This window comes from Scyliorhinus torazame, chromosome 24 (genome assembly GCF_047496885.1).
Source record: "Scyliorhinus torazame isolate Kashiwa2021f chromosome 24, sScyTor2.1, whole genome shotgun sequence".
In the NCBI taxonomy this organism is placed as follows: Eukaryota; Metazoa; Chordata; class Chondrichthyes; order Carcharhiniformes; family Scyliorhinidae; genus Scyliorhinus; species Scyliorhinus torazame.
In genome coordinates, this window is record NC_092730.1 from 54,821,694 (window position 1) to 54,839,609 (window position 17,916).

The 17,916-nt window shown below is 49.7% G+C and overlaps 1 protein-coding gene across 4 annotated transcripts in view; it reads left to right on the plus strand.

The window, feature by feature from the left end:
- The window catches only part of LOC140400073 (histone H2B-like), a 240,427-nt gene that overhangs the window by 75,769 nt on the left and 146,742 nt on the right, over positions 1 to 17,916 (plus strand). For all 4 annotated transcript variants that reach the window (XR_011938035.1, XR_011938033.1, XR_011938034.1 and 1 more), the window contains exon 4: positions 6,811 to 6,887. The gene's annotated coding sequence lies outside the window, so the exon portion shown is untranslated. The remainder of the gene's footprint in view (positions 1 to 6,810; positions 6,888 to 17,916) is intronic.

Here is a 17,916-nt window from a genome sequence, read left to right on the forward strand (position 1 = left end):
ATGCCGGCGTTGGACTGGGGTGAGCACAGTACGAAGTCTTACAACACCAGGTTAAAGTCCAACAGGTTTGTTTCGATGTCACTAGCTTTCGGAGCGCTGCTCCTTCCTCAGGTGACTAAATCCTCTCAGACTGTATCAGAGCATAAGTGTATTCCACACACACACACTGTATCAGAGAGTGAGTACACCTGAGGAAGGAGCAGCGCTCCGAAAGCTAGTGTCATCGAAACAAACCTGATGGACTTTAACCTGGTGTTGTAAGACTTCGTCCTGTAATATGATTGTAATCTGAGGTTTATGATTGGTGCAAAATCCTAATTCTGATTCGTCTGTTTTTATATCCAGTCAAATGAACGGAACATAACTGGTTGTCCTCATTCTCACAATGTCCAATCACAATCATTCCTTTCCCCATTCCTCATTAGCATAGATGTGAGGCTCTGTCTATTTAATCAGCGCTCGGAAGGGGTTTGCTTTATTTCTGGGTGATATTGACGATGGCTGACGAGAAGAAACCAACATCGAAACCAGCTTCCAAGAAGGGAGCCAAGAAAGTCATTAAGAAACCGGCAGTAAAGGGCGGCAAGAAGCGGCGAAGGTCGAGGAAGGAGAGTTACTCCATCTACATCTACAAAGTGATGAAGCAGGTTCATCCCGACACCGGCATCTCCTCCAAGGCCATGAGCATCATGAACTCCTTCGTCAACGATATTTTCGAGCGCATCGCGGGTGAGGCTTCCCGCCTGGCCCATTACAACAAGCGCCACACCATCAGCTCCCGGGAGATCCAGACCGCCGTGCGCCTGCTGCTGCCCGGGGAACTGGCCAAGCATGCCGTGTCGGAAGGGACAAAGGCGGTGACCAAGTACACCAGCTCCAAGTAAAACTGTTCTCAAACTCATCAAACCCAACGGCTCTTTTAAGAGCCACTCACAACTTCTGGAAACCAGCCAAACCATAATTTTTTAAATTACTGGTTTATTTCTATTATGAATAGCCAAACCTGTTTTAATAGCGTTTCACTAGAACAACATCCTGTGTAATGCCGAGTTATTGTCCTGTCGATCTTTGTGTCTTGTCTATAAAGTCCCATCATTTAGTTACTGCTCGGTGACTCTTTGGCCTCTGACTCGTTCATACTCGGCGCTGTAGCTGGATTTGGAGAGAATAGAACTCCAAATCCTCCTTTTGCATTTATGTTCGGGTTTACTCTCAATAATCGATCAGTTTATTTGGAGCACCCCGGTGGTGGGAAAACTCCATTTCAATACTGACACGAGCTCCAAACTGCTCCCTCCACTTTTAACACTGAGGAAGCGGGAGCAGTCTACAATGGGAACAAATGATATTGTTTGCAGATGGCTCTAAATTAGACACTGCCGACGGCTGAGAGCGTTTTAAACAGCAGCCGGATTAAACCTGTGGAGTCCGTTAACGTTTCGGATCTAAATGTCCCTTCTACAGATCTTAAACGTTTCTCTCCACAGATTCTCCCAGATATGCTGAGTGTTTCCAGCATTTTCTCATTAATTCACATTTGCAGCATCCGCATTATTTTGCTTTAATTTATTTTGGGTTTGTTCTGTTAGAGAGAAAACCCGAAATCAGAAACTGACAGATAAAGGGAAACTAGACTCGGGAAAGAGAGAAAATCCAACAATCTTATACTCAAAACTCAAATGATTTATTCACATGTTTTACGGTCCCTGTTCAATTTTATCTCTTATCTTTTGGCGCTCTTTTAAGCTTTGAAATAAATATTCGGTTGGAATCTGAACATTTGGCGCCCAAACTTTCCGCCCTCAGCACCGTGGAGTCTCCTGATTGGTGCTTCAAACAGACATCTGATTGGTCAGTTTGTGCCAGGCTCCACAATGTTGTTCAGATAACCAATCAGCAATGTGTGCACCGCCATTCCTCCTGAAGCTATAAGAGAAGTGAATGTGGGCGGGTTTCCTCATTCTGTGAAAGTGTTTGTGAGATTGGGACAATGTCTGGAAGAGGAAAGACCGGCGGGAAAGCTCGGGCCAAGGCCAAGTCTCGCTCCTCCCGGGCTGGACTGCAGTTCCCGGTGGGCCGTGTTCACAGGCTCCTGAGAAAGGGCAACTATGCCCAGCGTGTGGGGGCCGGAGCCCCGGTCTATCTGGCTGCTGTGCTCGAGTATCTGACCGCTGAAATCCTCGAGCTGGCCGGCAACGCGGCCCGGGACAACAAGAAGACCCGCATCATCCCCAGGCACCTGCAGCTGGCCGTCCGCAACGACGAGGAGCTCAACAAGCTGCTGGGAGGGGTGACCATCGCTCAGGGCGGGGTGCTGCCTAATATCCAGGCCGTGCTGCTGCCCAAGAAAAGCAGCGCTGGCGCCGGCAAGAAGTGAAGCGACCATTCTTTAATCTAATAACCCAAAGGCTCTTTTCAGAGCCACTCACTTTATCTGAAAAAGGGTGACCTGTTCTCGATCCGCTTAGTGCCGTGTTTGTGAGAATTTCCCAGAGGCTTCCGGCTGGAATGAGCTTCCCCTGTATTGTTGGTATTTACCGGGGGACGGCAGTTTTAGCCGGCAGGCTTTCCTAAACTGACCATTTATGTGCAATGGGTGAGCGGGGTTTCAGATTTCATTCCCGCTCTCATTACAATGTTCACTATGTGCGGTTCAGGTCTGACTTGGGAGAAAGCTTTTGTGATTCAGACTCTACAGCAGATTCATGTCGCCTTGGAATGTGAAAAGAGAGATCAATGATAGGAAATATTGGTTTATTTTGCCTCCTTACTCGTAAACCAGCTCGGTACATTATGCTGCTGCCATTCTCAGGTCAGTGCTCTCAATGTGAGGATTTGGGCGGCTCTTAAAAGAGCCTTTGGGATTTGTTAAATTGTCAAATGGGTTTACTCAGCCGCCGAATCCATAGAGAGTGCGGCCCTGGCGTTTGAGAGCGTAAACCACATCCATGGCGGTGACGGTCTTGCGCTTGGCGTGTTCAGTGTAGGTGACTGCGTCCCTGATCACATTCTCCAGGAAAACCTTCAGCACCCCGCGAGTCTCCTCATAGATCAAACCCGAGATGCGCTTGACGCCGCCACGGCGAGCCAGGCGGCGGATTGCTGGTTTGGTGATGCCCTGGATGTTATCACGAAGCACTTTGCGGTGCCGCTTTGCTCCACCTTTGCCCAGTCCTTTGCCTCCTTTCCCTCTGCCAGACATGATGCTTGTTCAGTCAAATCGCTGCCGAATGAGAGACGAGCTGCTGCTCTTTCCTTTATTATACAGCCCGCCCCGACCTGACTGAGAAAGAGAGGCGGAGAACAGACTGAGTGACAGACAGAGCAGTGAAATGTCTTTGATCAGCCAGCTCCGCCTCCTGCCTGCTCCAACCCACATTTTATATTCCAAACAGAAGTGAAAAGAGCGCGCTGAACAACACGTACAACTGCAACATGATGGGCTGCACAGTGGTCAGCACTGCTGCCTCACAGCGCCAGGGACCCGGGTTCACTCTGACCCTGACATTCTGTGTCTGTGTGGGTTTCCTCCCACAAAGATACGCAGATTCGGTGGATTGGCCATGCTAAATTAACCCTTTGTGTCTCCGGGTGTGTATTAGGTGGAGTTGCGAGGGAGTGGGCCTGGGTAGGTTTGCTCTTTCAGAGAGTCGCTGTGGACTCGATGGACTGAATGGCCTCCTGCACTGTAGTAATTATATGGGAAGGATCTCGGTGTTGCTGGACGTGGCGCAGGTCTGGCCCATTCCCCAGTCCTGCGCGCAGCAGTCACCCGAGTCATCATCAGGTTCATCTGGAGATCACAGGGACCCATATACAAACAGAAGGGACAGCATGTACAAATCTCTGGATAATGGAGGGAGAAACATACACAAGGCCGGCCTCCCCGATGTTCACCTTTGTGTGTGACTACATCAAGCTGTGCGTGTACCCCCAGTACACAAACACCAAGTGTCACTACGTACTGAGGTTCTACGTGTCCCCGGTGTTACGAACGATGTGTCTGGCCTCATTGCCGCAGGATGCTCTGGTAGTTGGACCATGTCGTAACACCTGTCCCTCATGGAAACATTTGTTCAGGAAAACACCTTTGACCACAAGGCGGTCAAGCAGTGGTCTGCACGTAATGTCCTCGAGGCCCTTATGGAAAAAGAGACGGTGGATCATGTCAGATGGTTCCCCTGAGCAGACTCTCAGAGGCATCTGGCAGATCATCTCATCACCAGAACTTTCAAACACGCACCAAGCCCCAGCTTGGCTGGTGGTGAGCAGGGCTCTCCCGGCAGATCCTTCATGCACTCCCGAAGTCTCAACGCCGTCACACGCTGCTCGCGAAGTGGCTGGGGGGGGGGGGGGGGGGGGGAGGCGCGAAATGGTCACTCACCTCCATGTGGAATGTGCCTTTCCAAAAAAGGTCTGGAGAGTGAAAGTTCATGGATGACACCAAGGTTGGTGTGAGTGGCAGAGAGTGTTGAGGATTGTCAGAGGATACAGCAGGACATACAAAGGATGGAGACTTGGGCAGAGAAATGGCAAATGGAGTTTAATCTGGACAAATGGGAGGTAATGCATTTTGGTAGGTTTAACATAGAGGGGAAATATACCGTAAATGGCAAAACTCTTAGGAATATAGAAAGTCGGAGAGATCTGGACACGCAGGTCCACAGATCTTTGAAGGTGGCAATGGAAGTGGACAAGGTCGTCAACAAAGCAGACGGAATGCCAGCTTTCATTGGACGGGGCATTAAATATAAAAACTGGCAAGTTATGCTACAGCTGTACAGAACGTTGGTAAGGATGCAAATGGAATATTGTGCACAATTCTGGTCGCCACCTTACCAGAAGGCTGTGCAGGCTTTGGAGAGGATGCAGAGGAGGTTTATCAGGCTGTTGCCTGGTCTGGAAAGTGAGCTTTATGGAGAGGCTGAATAGACTCGGACTGTTTTCATTAGAAAGACAGAGATGTGATCTGATAAAGGCCGACCAAATTATGAGCGGCATGGATAGAGTGAATGGGCAGGCAATCTTTCCCAGGGTGGAGGGGCCAGTCACCAGGGGGCATAAATTTAAGGTGTACAGGGTAAAGTTTACAGAGGATGTGCGAGGCAGGTTTTTTTACACAGACAGTGGGGAGAGCATGGACCGCGTTGCCAGGGGAGGTTGTGGTAGCAGCTACATTACGGCGGTCAAAAATCATCTTGACAAACACATGGATCGGATGGGTAGAGAGGGATACGGCACAAGGAAGTGCTGAGGGTTTTGGCAAAGTTTGGTATCATGACCGGTACAGGTTTGGACGGCCGAAGGTCCTGCTCCTGTGCTGTATTGTTCTTTGTTTGAGAGATGCAGTGGGATTTGTCCAGGTTCAGCCCGAGCAGCTCTGTGACACAGGAATCTGTGCTCTACGGGCTATTCCCAGGGGGGGACACTGAGACAAACATCAACTGCTGCTTGAGGATCATAAACTCGGTGAAAGACTCTCTTTGGTCTGCCTGTAACCTGTTGATCTTCCAGGGTAAAGAATTGTCCTCGACTGAGTGTTGCAGACTGGCACATTCCAAAGTCCAGGACTACGTGCTGAGGGACGCACTCAAGCTTGGGGTACCCGGCACCAAGGCTCAATGGGGAGAGGCCACTGTGTAAGTTCTTGCAGCAAATGTACACCAAGAGGCTGGTAACCGGGTAAAACCCCTCGGTCTGTGTGAGTAACCCTAAAGAGGGGCTGGTAACTGTGTAAAATCCACCTCGTATGTGTGATTAACACTAAATGTTTAAAATTATTGAAGCTTTACAGGGTGGAACATGACTGATGTAGATATTTTGAGAAGAATTGTAATGTAAATATTGAAATGTGTGTAATGTCCTCATTATCCAACTGAAGAAATTCAAGTAAATCTGGACCTCTGGAGAAAATGTAAATATTATTGTACGAAACGATGTTATTGTGATGACAATTTGAAATGTTTGACCATGTTTATTTCAAGGGATTTTATAAATGAAGTATATTTTTGAAAATAACTTGTGTGCTTCTATGAAAAATGAAGTCAGTCAGTGAAATGGTAGTTTGCAGAAAGTGTGAGTTTGAGGGGCTGAGTGACAGTGTAATAACAAACAAGCTGCAGGCAATGACTGCAAATTGAATCTCTCATTGGGACAAACACACAGCTACAAAGGTGATTGGTTGAGCCCGAGGGCGCAGGGCCACTTGCAGCCACACACACACAGTCCCCCCAACACGGGCTCGGTAGGAGGTTTTGCTCTCTATGCGATGACAGTGAAATGGGGAATACTCCCATTGATTCTCAACGCGGAATTGCTTGGGGATCTGCGCATGCCCGGCGTAACCGCTTGCCTGTCGTCATTCAGGTATTTAGAGCGCATGCGCAGCCCCTCTCCCGCACACTCCATTTGGTCAGTGAGTGGAATCGCTTTGTTGAAACTGAGGGAAATGTCAATGTCAGGGCCCAGGTCAGCGAGGAAACAGCGTTCTCATTGCAGCAGCACCTCCATCTGGGAGTGTGAGCAAAGAGGCTCAGAGATCATTACTGACTCGGGGGGTGTTCAGGGAAAATCGGGGGCTGTTTGCAAGAGGCGCAGCGGAGCACGATCTTGTTCCGGGACTTGGAGTGAGCGGGCGGGCGGAGGGAGAGCTTTTTCTGGGCCTGGTTTATTTGTCTGATTCTGGGTCAGGATTTGGAGAGTATTTTCTTTATTTTACTGATTATCAGTTGAAAGAATGGATTGATCTATCATTGACCTCATCTGACCCTAACTTACAAGAAATTTGTTTTCTTCTTCCTCGTTCAACAGACGAAAAGATGAGTTCCAAGATGATGATGATGATTCCTCAGCAACGTGAATGTGCAGCCGTCTCCTTCTAACTGACTGTAAGTACAATATTAACCCAACATTGCAGAGACACAAACACAACATCAGCTCCACCATCACTGAGCAGAAGCAGACAGACTCGCAGAGACCTCAAGTCCCAGATAAACATGTCCAATCCAACAGTCCTCTTTATCCAATTGAAGAAATTCAAGTAAATCTGGACTTCTGGAGAAAATGTAAATATTATTTACAGATACACGAGAGGGCAGGTGGGATAATTTTCCACAATTCACCCCTACTCTCTCATGGAATGTTGGATCAACTTTTGACAACAGCGTTTCATCTGTAAAGTAATCAGTATAGTATTAATTAGGCTATAGATTCAGCAATCAATGTGCAAGTATCCATTGGCACTTTTTTGTAACTTTCTTAGTTTAAAATATTTCAGAAGCAAAGCACTTGAATAAGGCATTAACAGAAAAATGATACATTTAAATTGTTCTCCAAAGGGACACTTATCAAATTGTCAGGCCATCCTTTCATCTCACAAGTTGTGAACCTTTGGTACAAGTAAAAGGTCGGATAGTACAGCTTATTGAAAAGTGCCGAATTAATCATAAACTTCTACCGAGACACCTCCCAAAACAAAATATAAAATTCCCATCCAAATATCTCACACAATCTCAGATATAATGGTACAGTGTCATTCTCATGAAACAGACATGGAAATAGATCATTTAACATATCAATGTTATCACTAAAAGTAATAATGGAGGATGAATACTGAACAGAATGTTCACCCTTAACTCACAAAACAGGTATTGACAAGTACAGAAAACACAATAAAATCTTGCACATCAGAGAGGTGGACAGACTGAGATTACCTGTCTTCTCGTGTAAATGTAAATAATATTACAGACGGAGATTAAACCCAGAATCCCATAACAGAGACAGACAGCTACAAATGCAAGCACAGAGACAGAGTGTTAGTGAGTCAAATTAAGTTTCCCCCTAACACTTGACCCATAACTGAGACAGACAGCTACCGTGGAAAACACACTCTCACACATTCAGACACCAACAACTGAGCAGTAAGCAGTAAAATATGCCATATATCATAAATAGACAGTGGGGGTAAAACACACACTCACGTTTTCTCATGCACATGCTCACTCACAAGTAACTCAGCAGGAAGCACTATATATGCAGTGAATATCACAGGGAGTCTGAGGGTGAAACACACACACACACCAATAACTGAGCATTAAGCAGTAAAATATGTCATATATCGCACACAGAAACAGAGAGGTTTATACACACTCACTCACACTCTGTCTCTCATACACTCTCACACACACCCACGCACTGTCTCTCCCACACACTCACAAATCAATAACTGAGCAGTAATCAAGAATATATTAATTGTATATCACAGAGACTGTGAGGTTAATACACACTCACTCACATTCTCTCTCTCACACACACATTCTCCCTCTCTCACACACACACACCAGTCACTGAGCAGTAATCAATTAAATATGTGACATATATCACAGAGATACAGTGAGGGTAAAACATGCACTCACTCTGTCACTCACACTCACTCAGTCACACAGCAGTAACTGAGCAGTAAGCTGTAAAATATGTGTGTGTGTGCTTTACCCTCACTGTCTCTCTATGATGTATAACACATATTTTACAGCTTATTGCTCAGTTACTGCTGTGTGACTGAGTGAGTGTGAGTGAGAGAGTGAGTGCATGTTTTACCCTCGCTGTATCTCTGTGGTATATATTGCATATTTAATTGATTACTGCTCAGTGACTGGAGTGTGTGTGTGAGAGGGAGAGAGTGTGTGTGTGCTGTAAGCAGTAAAATATTTGTTATAAATCAGAGAGAATCAGTGAGGGTCTTTTTTTTTATCATTGAATTTACAGTGCAGAAGGAGGCCATTCAGCCCATCGAGTCTGTACCGGCTCTTGGAAAGAGCATCCTACTTAATCCCACACCTCCACCCTATCCCCATAACCCAGTAACCCCACCCAACACTAAGGGAAATTTTGGACACTAAGTGCAATTTATCATGGCCAATCCACCTAACCTGCACATCTTTGGATTTTGGGAGGAAACCGGAGCACCCGGAGAAAACCCACGCACATACGGGGAGGATGTGCAGACTCCGCACAGACAGTGACCCAAGCCGGAATCGAACCTGGGACCCGTGAAGCAATTGTGCTATCCACAATGCTACCGTGCTGCCCTTTTTAAGAAACAGATAGATTTAGCACTCAGGACGAAGTGTATCAAAGGAGATGGGGTGGGGGGGGGGGAGGGGGTAAAACACTCTCTCTCATAGAAACCCTACAGTGCAGAAGGAGGCCATTCAACCCATCGTGTCTGGATTGACCTTTTGAATGAGCATGCTACCCGAAGACCAATCTCCCACCATCTCCTTGTAACCCTACCAAGGGACAGTTTAGCATATTGAATCCACCTAACCTACACTTCTTTGGACTGTGGGAGGAAACTGGAGCACCCGGAGGAAACCCAAACTCCGCACAGACAGGGGCCTGAGGTCAGAATCAAACCCAGCCTCTGGTGCTGTGAGGCAGCAGTGCTAACCACTGTGCCACCCTGCTGCCCATCAACAGCACATCAACTTTTCACCCTGTTGCTCTCACACACATTCACCATCCCTCACACATACTCACAGACTCACTCTCTCACACACACTCTCTCACACCAGGAATTGAGCCATAAGCAGTAAAATATGTGTAATACATCACAGAGACAGTGAGGATAAAACTTCCACTCAATCTCTCCCACACACACACTGGCACTCACACACACCATTATCTGAGCAGTACGCTGTAAAATATGTGTCTATATCATAGAGAGACAGTGAGGATAAAAATCTCACCCACACTCCCTCCATCTCACACACACTATCTCACTCATGCTCTCCCACACACACCATTAACTGAGCAGTAAGCAGTAAAATGTTCATTATATATCGCAGAGAGACATTGAGGTTAATATGACTCTATCTTCTAATCTTTATTGTCACAAGTAGGCTTCCATTAACACGGCAATGAAGTTCCTGTGAAAATTCCCTAGGCGCCACATTCTGGCACCTGTTTGGGTACTCGGAGGGAGAATTCAGAATGTCCAAATTACCTAACAGCACGTCTTTTGGGACTATCTATCCATGAGTGTGTGTTTTTACCTCACTGTCTCTCTGTGACATATAATGAATATTCTTGTGCTTCCTGCTCAGTTACAGGTCTGTGTGTGTGAGAGATAGTGAATGTTGAGAGTGAGAGTGTGTCTTTACCCTCACTGACTCTTTATGCTATATAACTCATATTTACTTCTCTCACACACATTCTGTCTCTCACACACTCATACGCTATCTCATTCACACACTCACACCAGTAACTGAGCGGAAAAATATGCATTATATATCGCGGAGAGACAGTGCGGGTAAAACACACACTCACACTCTATTTCTCTTGCAAACACTAACTCTCCCACACACTCACGCTGTCTCTCTCTCTCACTCTTGCTGCTTCTTTCGCAGACTCTCTCTCACACACACACATACACACCAGTCACTGAGCAGTAAGCAGTTAAATATGCGTTTTATATCGCAGAGGGTCAGTGGGGGTAAAACACACACTCGCACACCAGTAACTGAGCAGTAAAATATGTGTTTTTTATCACCGAGACAATGAAGGTAAAACACACACACACTCACACAGACTATTTCTCCCACTCAGACACTCCCAAACACACAGTGACACATTCTCTCACACACACTCTCATATTCACATACTCTCATATTCACACACTCTCACAACAGTAACTGAGCAGTGAGCAGTAAAATCTGCATCATATATCACAGAGTCAGTGATGGTCAAACACATTCTCACTCTCTCTCACACACTCACCATACACCCCAGTAACTGAGCAGCAACAGCAAAATGTGTTATATATCAAAGAGAGACAATGAGGGTTAAATACACATAGACTTACTCGCTCGCACACCCACTCTCACGCACACCCGCTCTCTCTCACGCACACCTGCTCTCTCTCACGCACACCCGCTCTCTCTCACGCACACCCGCTCTCTCTCACGCACACCCGCTCTCTCTCACGCACACCCGCTCTCTCTCACGCACACCCGCTCTCTCTCACGCACACCCGCTCTCTCTCACGCACACCCGCTCTCTCTCACGCACACCCGCTCTCTCTCACGCACACCCGCTCTCTCTCACGCACACCCGCTCTCTCTCACGCACACCCGCTCTCTCTCACGCACACCCGCTCTCTCTCACGCACACCCGCTCTCTCTCACGCACACCCGCTCTCTCTCACGCACACCCGCTCTCCTCATGCACACCCGCTCTCTCTCTCATGCACACCAGCTCTCTCTCTCATGCACACCAGCTCTCTCTCACGCACACCCAGTCTGAAACATATCAGTGACTGAGCAGCAGACACTAATATATGCATTATATATCACAGAGACAGTGAGGAGAAAACTGATACCCACACACACACTTCTGCTCACACTCTCTCGCTCACACACACACCGGTAACAGAATATTACAATGTGTTAGACATCACTGAGAGATCTCACACACTCTCTCACTCACACACACTCTCACACACACCAGTAAGCATCATATATCACAGAGAAACAATGAGGGCAAATCACAACTTCACACTCTCATACAGAAACTGTCTCTCACACACACTCAAGCTCTCTCACACACACCAGTCACTGAGCAGTAAGCAGTTAAATATGCATTGTATGTCTCAGGGGGACAGTGAGGGTAAAACACACTCTCGCCACTCTCACATACTCACACACTCCAGCAACTGAGCAGGGAGCAGCAAAATATGTTGTGTATGATAGACAGACAGTGAGGGTAAAACACACACTCGCACACTCTCCAACACCTGTTACTGAGCAGTAAAATGTGTTATATATCACAGAAATGATGTGGAGATGCCACCGTTGGACTAGGGTGAGCACAGTAAGAAGTCTTACAACACCAGGTTAAAGTCCAAAAGGTTTGTTTCGAAGCACCACCTGTGGGACTTGAACCTGGTGTTGTTAGAACATAGAACAGCACAGCACAGAACAGGCCCTTCGGCCCTCGATGTTGTGCCGGGCTTTGTCCGAAACCAAGATCAAGCTATCCCACTGCCTGTCATTCTGGTGTGCTCCATGTGCCTATCCAATAACCGCTTGAAAGTTCTTAAATGTCCGACTCCACTATCACAGCAGGCAGTCCACTCCACACTCTAACCACTCTCTGAGTAAAGAACCTACCTCGGACATCCCTCCTATATCTCCCACCCCAAACCTTATAGTTATGCCCCCTTGTAACAGCTACATCCACCCGAGGAAATAGTCTCTGAACGTCCGCTCTATCTATCCCCCTCATCATCTTTCAACCTCGATTAAGTCGCCTCTCATCCTCCTTCACTCCTATGAGAAAAGCTCTAGATCCATCAACCTTTCCTCATAAACCTACCCTCCAATCCAGGCAGTATCCTGGTAAATCTCCTCTGCACCCTTTCCAATACTTCCACATCCTTCCTATAATGAGGTGACCAGAACTGCATACAATACTCCAAATGTGGTCTCATCAGGGTCCTGTACAGTTGCAGCATAACCGCACGGCTCTTAAACTCAAGGCCCTGTTAATAAACACTAACACACTATCGGTCTGCTTCACGGCTCTGTCCACTTGAGTGGCAACCTTCAGAGATCTGTGGACATGAACCCCAAGACCTCTCTGTTCCTTCACATTCCTCAGAACCCTGCCGTTGACCCTGTAATCCGCATTCAAATTTGTCCGACCAAAATGAATCACCTCGCACTTAGCAGGGGTTAAACTCCATCTGCCATTTTTCGGCCCAGCTCTGCATCATATCAATGTCTCTTTGCAGCCTACAACAGCACTCCACCTCATCCACTACTCCACCAATCTTGGTGTCAGCAGCAAATTTACTGACCCACCCTTCAGTCCCCTCCTCCAAGTCATTTATTAAAATCACAAATAGCATAGCCGTTCTCTTCGGTGAATACTGAAGAAAAGTATTCATTCAACGCCTCTCCTATCCCGATGCCACACAGAAGTTTCCACTACTGTCCTGGACCGGCCCTAACCTCACCCTGGTCATTCTTTTATTTCTCACATAAGAGTAAAATGCCTTGGGGTTTTCCTTGATCCGACCCGCCAAGTACTTCTCCTGCCCCCTCCTAGCTCTCCTAAGCCCTTTTTTAAGCTCATTCCTTGCCACCTTCTAACCCTCAAGCGACCCTACTGAACCTTGTTTTCTCATCCTTACATACGCTTCCTTTTTCCTCTTGACAAGACATTCAACCTCTTTTGTGAACCATGGTCCCCTCACACGGCCATTTGCTCCCTGCCAGACAGGGACATGCCTATCAAGGACACGCAGTATTTGTTCCTTGACCAAGCTCCACTTTTCATTTGTGCTTTTCCCTGACAGTTTCTGTTCCCATCTTATGCTTCCTAATTCTTGCCTAATCACATCATCATGAACCCTCCCACAATTATTTTTTTTATTTTAAAACATTTTTATTAAAGGTTTTCATAAACTATCAATAACAAAATGAAAAAGAAACCCACCAGGGTTAAGTACAAAACACAGTCCAGAAAAACAACCCTCCATATCCCCTCCCCCCCCACCCTGTACATGAATAATAAATTAAGATTAACGCCCTGACTTAATACAACAAGTATATACAACCCCTGAGACCCTCCAGTGTAAATAACAAAAACAAAAAAATAAAGTGACCCCCTCCCCCCCCGAGTTGCTGCTGCCATTGACCAATGTCTCCCGCTCTGCCAGGAAGTCTAAGAACGGTTACCACCGCCTAAAGAACCCTTGTACCGACCCTCTCAAGGCGAATTTCACCCTCTCCAACTTAATAAACCCCGCCGTATCGTTGATCCAGGATTCCACGCTTGGCGGCCTCACATCCTTCCACTGAAGAAGAATCCTTCGCCGGGCTACCAGGGACGCAAAGGCCAGAATTCCGGCCTCTTTCTCCTCCTGCATTCCCGGATCCTCTGCTGCCCCAAATATTGCGAGCCCCCAGCCCGGCTTGACCCTGGATCCTACCACCCTCGACACCGTCCTCGCAACGCCCTTCCAAAATTCCTCCAGCACTGGGCATGCCCAGAACATATGGGTGTGGTTTGCTGGGCTCCCTGAGCACCTAACACACCTGTCCTCACCCCAAAAAAACCGACTCATCCTTGTCCCGGTGTGTGTGCCCTGTGCAGCACCTTAAACTGTATGAGGCTGAGCCTCGCGAACGATGAGGAACGGTTCACCCTCCCCAGGGCGTCTGCCCACGTCCCTTCCTCAATTTCCTCTCCCAAATCCTCTTCCCACTTACCCTTTACCTCCACCACCGAGGTCTTCTCCTCCTCCTGCATCACCTGGTAAGTTTCCGAGATCTTCCCAACTCCCACCCACCCCCCCGAGAGCACCCTGTCCTGTACTGTGTGTGGCCGTAGCCGTGGGAATTCCGTCACCTGCCGTCATGTAAACACCCTTACCTGTAAGTACCTGAAGGTGTTCCCTGGGGAGAGCCCGTACTTCTCCTCCTGCTCACCCAGGCTCGCAAACTTCCTGTCCACAAATAGGTCCCCCAACTTTCATATCCCTGCCCTGTGCCACCCCGCAAACCCTCCACCTGTTCTTCTTGGGGCGAACCTGTGGTTCCCCCGTAATGGGGTCCCCGCCGAGGCCGCCACTTCCCCCCCGTGCCACCTCCACTGCCCCCAAATTTTGAGGGCAGCCAGCACCACCAGGCTCGTGGTATACCTCCTTGGAGGGAGCGGAAGCGGCGCTGTTGCCATCGCCCCCAGACTCGTACCCACACAAGATGCCGTCTCCAGCCTCTTCCATGCGGCCCCCTCCCCCTCCATCACCCACTTGCACACCATCGTCGCATTGGCGGCCCAAAAGTATCCACAGAGGTTGGGCAGCGCCAGTGCCCCCCTATCTGTACTCCGCTCCAGGAACACCCTTCTCACCCTCGAAGTTCGTCGCGCCCACACAAACCCCATTATACTCCTGTTAACCCGCCTGAAAAAAGCCTTCGGGATAAACACGGGGAGGCACTGGAACAGGAACAAAAACCTTGGGAGCACCTTCATTTTGATTGACTGCACCCTACCCGCCAAGGACAGCGGCAACGCGTCCCACCTCTTGAACTCCTCCCCTATTTGCTCCACCAGCCTTGTAAAGTTAAGCCGATGCAGGGCCCCCCAGCTCCTGGCCACCTGGACTCCCAGATACCTGAAGCTCCTCTCTGCTTTTTTTAGTGGGAGCTCGCCAATCCCCATCTCCTGGTCCCATGGGTGAACTACGAACAGCTTGCTCTTCCCCATGTTGAGGTTGTACCCTGAAAAGTCCCTGAATTCCCTACGAATCCTCATTACCTCCGGCATTCCTCCCACCGGGTCCACCACAGACAGCAGCAGGTCGTCCGCATAAAGTGACACCCTATGCTCCTCCCCACCCCGCACCAACCCCCTCCAGTTCCTTGACTCCCTCAGTGCCAAAGCCAGGGGTTCAATCGCCAGTGCGAAGAGCAGGGGGGATAGGGGACACCCCTGTCTCGTCCCTCGGTGCAACCGAAAGTACTCGGACCTCTTCCTGTTTGTGGCCACACTCGCCATCGGGACCTCATACAACAGCCTAACCCACCTGACAAACCCCTCCCCAAACCCGAACCTCTTCAGCACCTCCCACAGATACCCCCACTCTACCCTATCGAAGGCTCTCTCAGCGTCCATCGCTACCACTATCTCCGCCTCCCACTCCCTCGCCGGCATCATGATAACGTTCAAAAGCCTTCGCACATTCGCGTTCAACTGCCTCCCCTTCACAAACCCCGTCTGGTCTTCATGGATGATCTGCGGCACACAATCCTCAATCCTCAAGGCTAAGACCTTCGCCAGCACCTTGGCATCTACATTTAGCAAGGAAATCGGTCTGTAAGACCCACACTGCAGGGGATCCTTGTCCCGCTTCAGGATCAAGGAGATCAGTGCCCGGGACATCGTCGGGGGCAAGGCCCCCCCCCTCCTTTGCCTCATTGAAGGTCCTAACTAACAACTAACAGCGGGCCCAACAGGTCCATATACCTTTTGTAGAATTTGACCGGGAAACCGTCCGGCACCGGTGCATACCCCGCCTGCATGCTTCCTATCCCTTTGATCAGCTCCTCCAGCCCAATCGGGGCCCCCAATCCCGCCACCAGTCCCTCTTCCACCTTTGGAAACCTCAATTGGTCCAGGAAGCGGCCCATCCCTCCCTCCTCCCGTGGGGGCTCGGATCAGTACAATTCCTCGTCGAAGTCCCTGAAGACCCCATTGAAGCCAGCTCCACTCCGCCCCCCCCCCCCCCTGTCCTTAACTTAGCTGCGTCCCGCTTCTGAAGCTGATGCGCCAGCATCCGGCTTGCCTTTTCCCCATACTCTTAAATCGCCCCCTGGGCATTCCTCTACTGCACCCCCGCCTTCCTGGTGGTCACCAGGTCGAATTCTGCCTGGAGGCTACGTCTCTTCCTCAACAATCCTTCCTCGGGCTCCTCCGCATACCTCCTGTCTACCCATCACCATCTCCCCCACCAGCCTCTTCCCCCACTCCCTCCGATCCTTGTGGGCCCTAATGGAGATCAGCTCTCCCCTCACCACCACCTTCAGTGCCTCCCATACCATCCCCACTCAGACCTCCCCGTTGGCGTTGGTCTCCACGTACCTCTCTATACTTCCTCGGATCCACTCGCTCACCTCCTCGTCCGCCAACAGCCCCACCTCCAAGCGCCACAGCGGGCGCTGGTCCCTCTCCTCCCCCATCTCCAAGTCCACCCAATGCGGGGCGTGGTCCGAAATGGCTATTGCCGAATACTGAGTATCCTCTACTCTCGCTATCAACGCCCTACTCAAGGTGAAAAAGTCGATTCGGGAATAAGCCTTATGGACATGTGAGAAGAATGAAAATTCCCTAGCCCCCGGCCTTGCAAATCCCCAAGGGTCCACCCCTCCCATCTGGTCCATAAACCCCCCTCAGCACTCTAGCCACCACCGGCTTCCTACCCGTCCTAGACCTGGAGCGATCCAGTGCCGGGTCCAGCACCGTGTTCAAGTCTCCCCCCATTATCAGGCCCCCCACTTCCAAGTCTGGGATCCGACCCAACATACGCCGCATAAAACCTGCATCGTCCCAGTTCGGAGCATACACATTGACCAGTACCACCCTCTCTCCCTGCAACTTACCACTTACCATTATTTACCTGCCGCCATTATCTCCCACAATGCTCGACGCCTCAAACGACACCTTCTTTCCCACAAAGATCGCCACCCCTCGATTTTTGGCATCCAGCCCCGAGTGAAACACCTGACCTACCCACCCTTTCCTCAATCTTACTTGGTCTGCCACCTTCAGGTGTGTTTCCTGAAGCATAACCACATCCGCCTTGAGCCCCTTCAGGTGTGCGAACACGCAGGCCCGCTTAACCGGCCCATTCAGTCCCCTTACATTCCAGGTTATCAGCCGGATCAGGGGGCTACCCGCCCCCTCCCCCGCCGACGAGCCATGACCCCTCCTCGGCCAGCCACGTGCCCACACCCCACACCCGGAACGTTCCCCACAGCGGCATACCCCCGTCTCGACCCCCCCTCACTCGCTCCAGCCCCTCCTTGACCATAGCAGCGGCAACTCGATTCCCCCCCCCCCCCCACCCAACCCCCCTCCCCCGGTTAGGACCCATCCTAGCTGATTTACTCCCCCCATTGCCCTTCCGCAAGTCAGCTGACGCCTGCTGACCCCGGCCACTCCCGCCTCTCCTTCGACTCCTCCCATTGTGTGGCACACCCTCCTCTCACGTCCCCATCCATAGGCTCTCCCCCTCCCCCTTCTGTTCTAAGCGCGGGAAACAACCCTCACTTCCCTGCCCCGGCCCCGCCCCCTCCAGTCTTCAGCGTGGGATAAAGCCCGCGCTTTCTACCTACCAGGTCCCGCCACCTC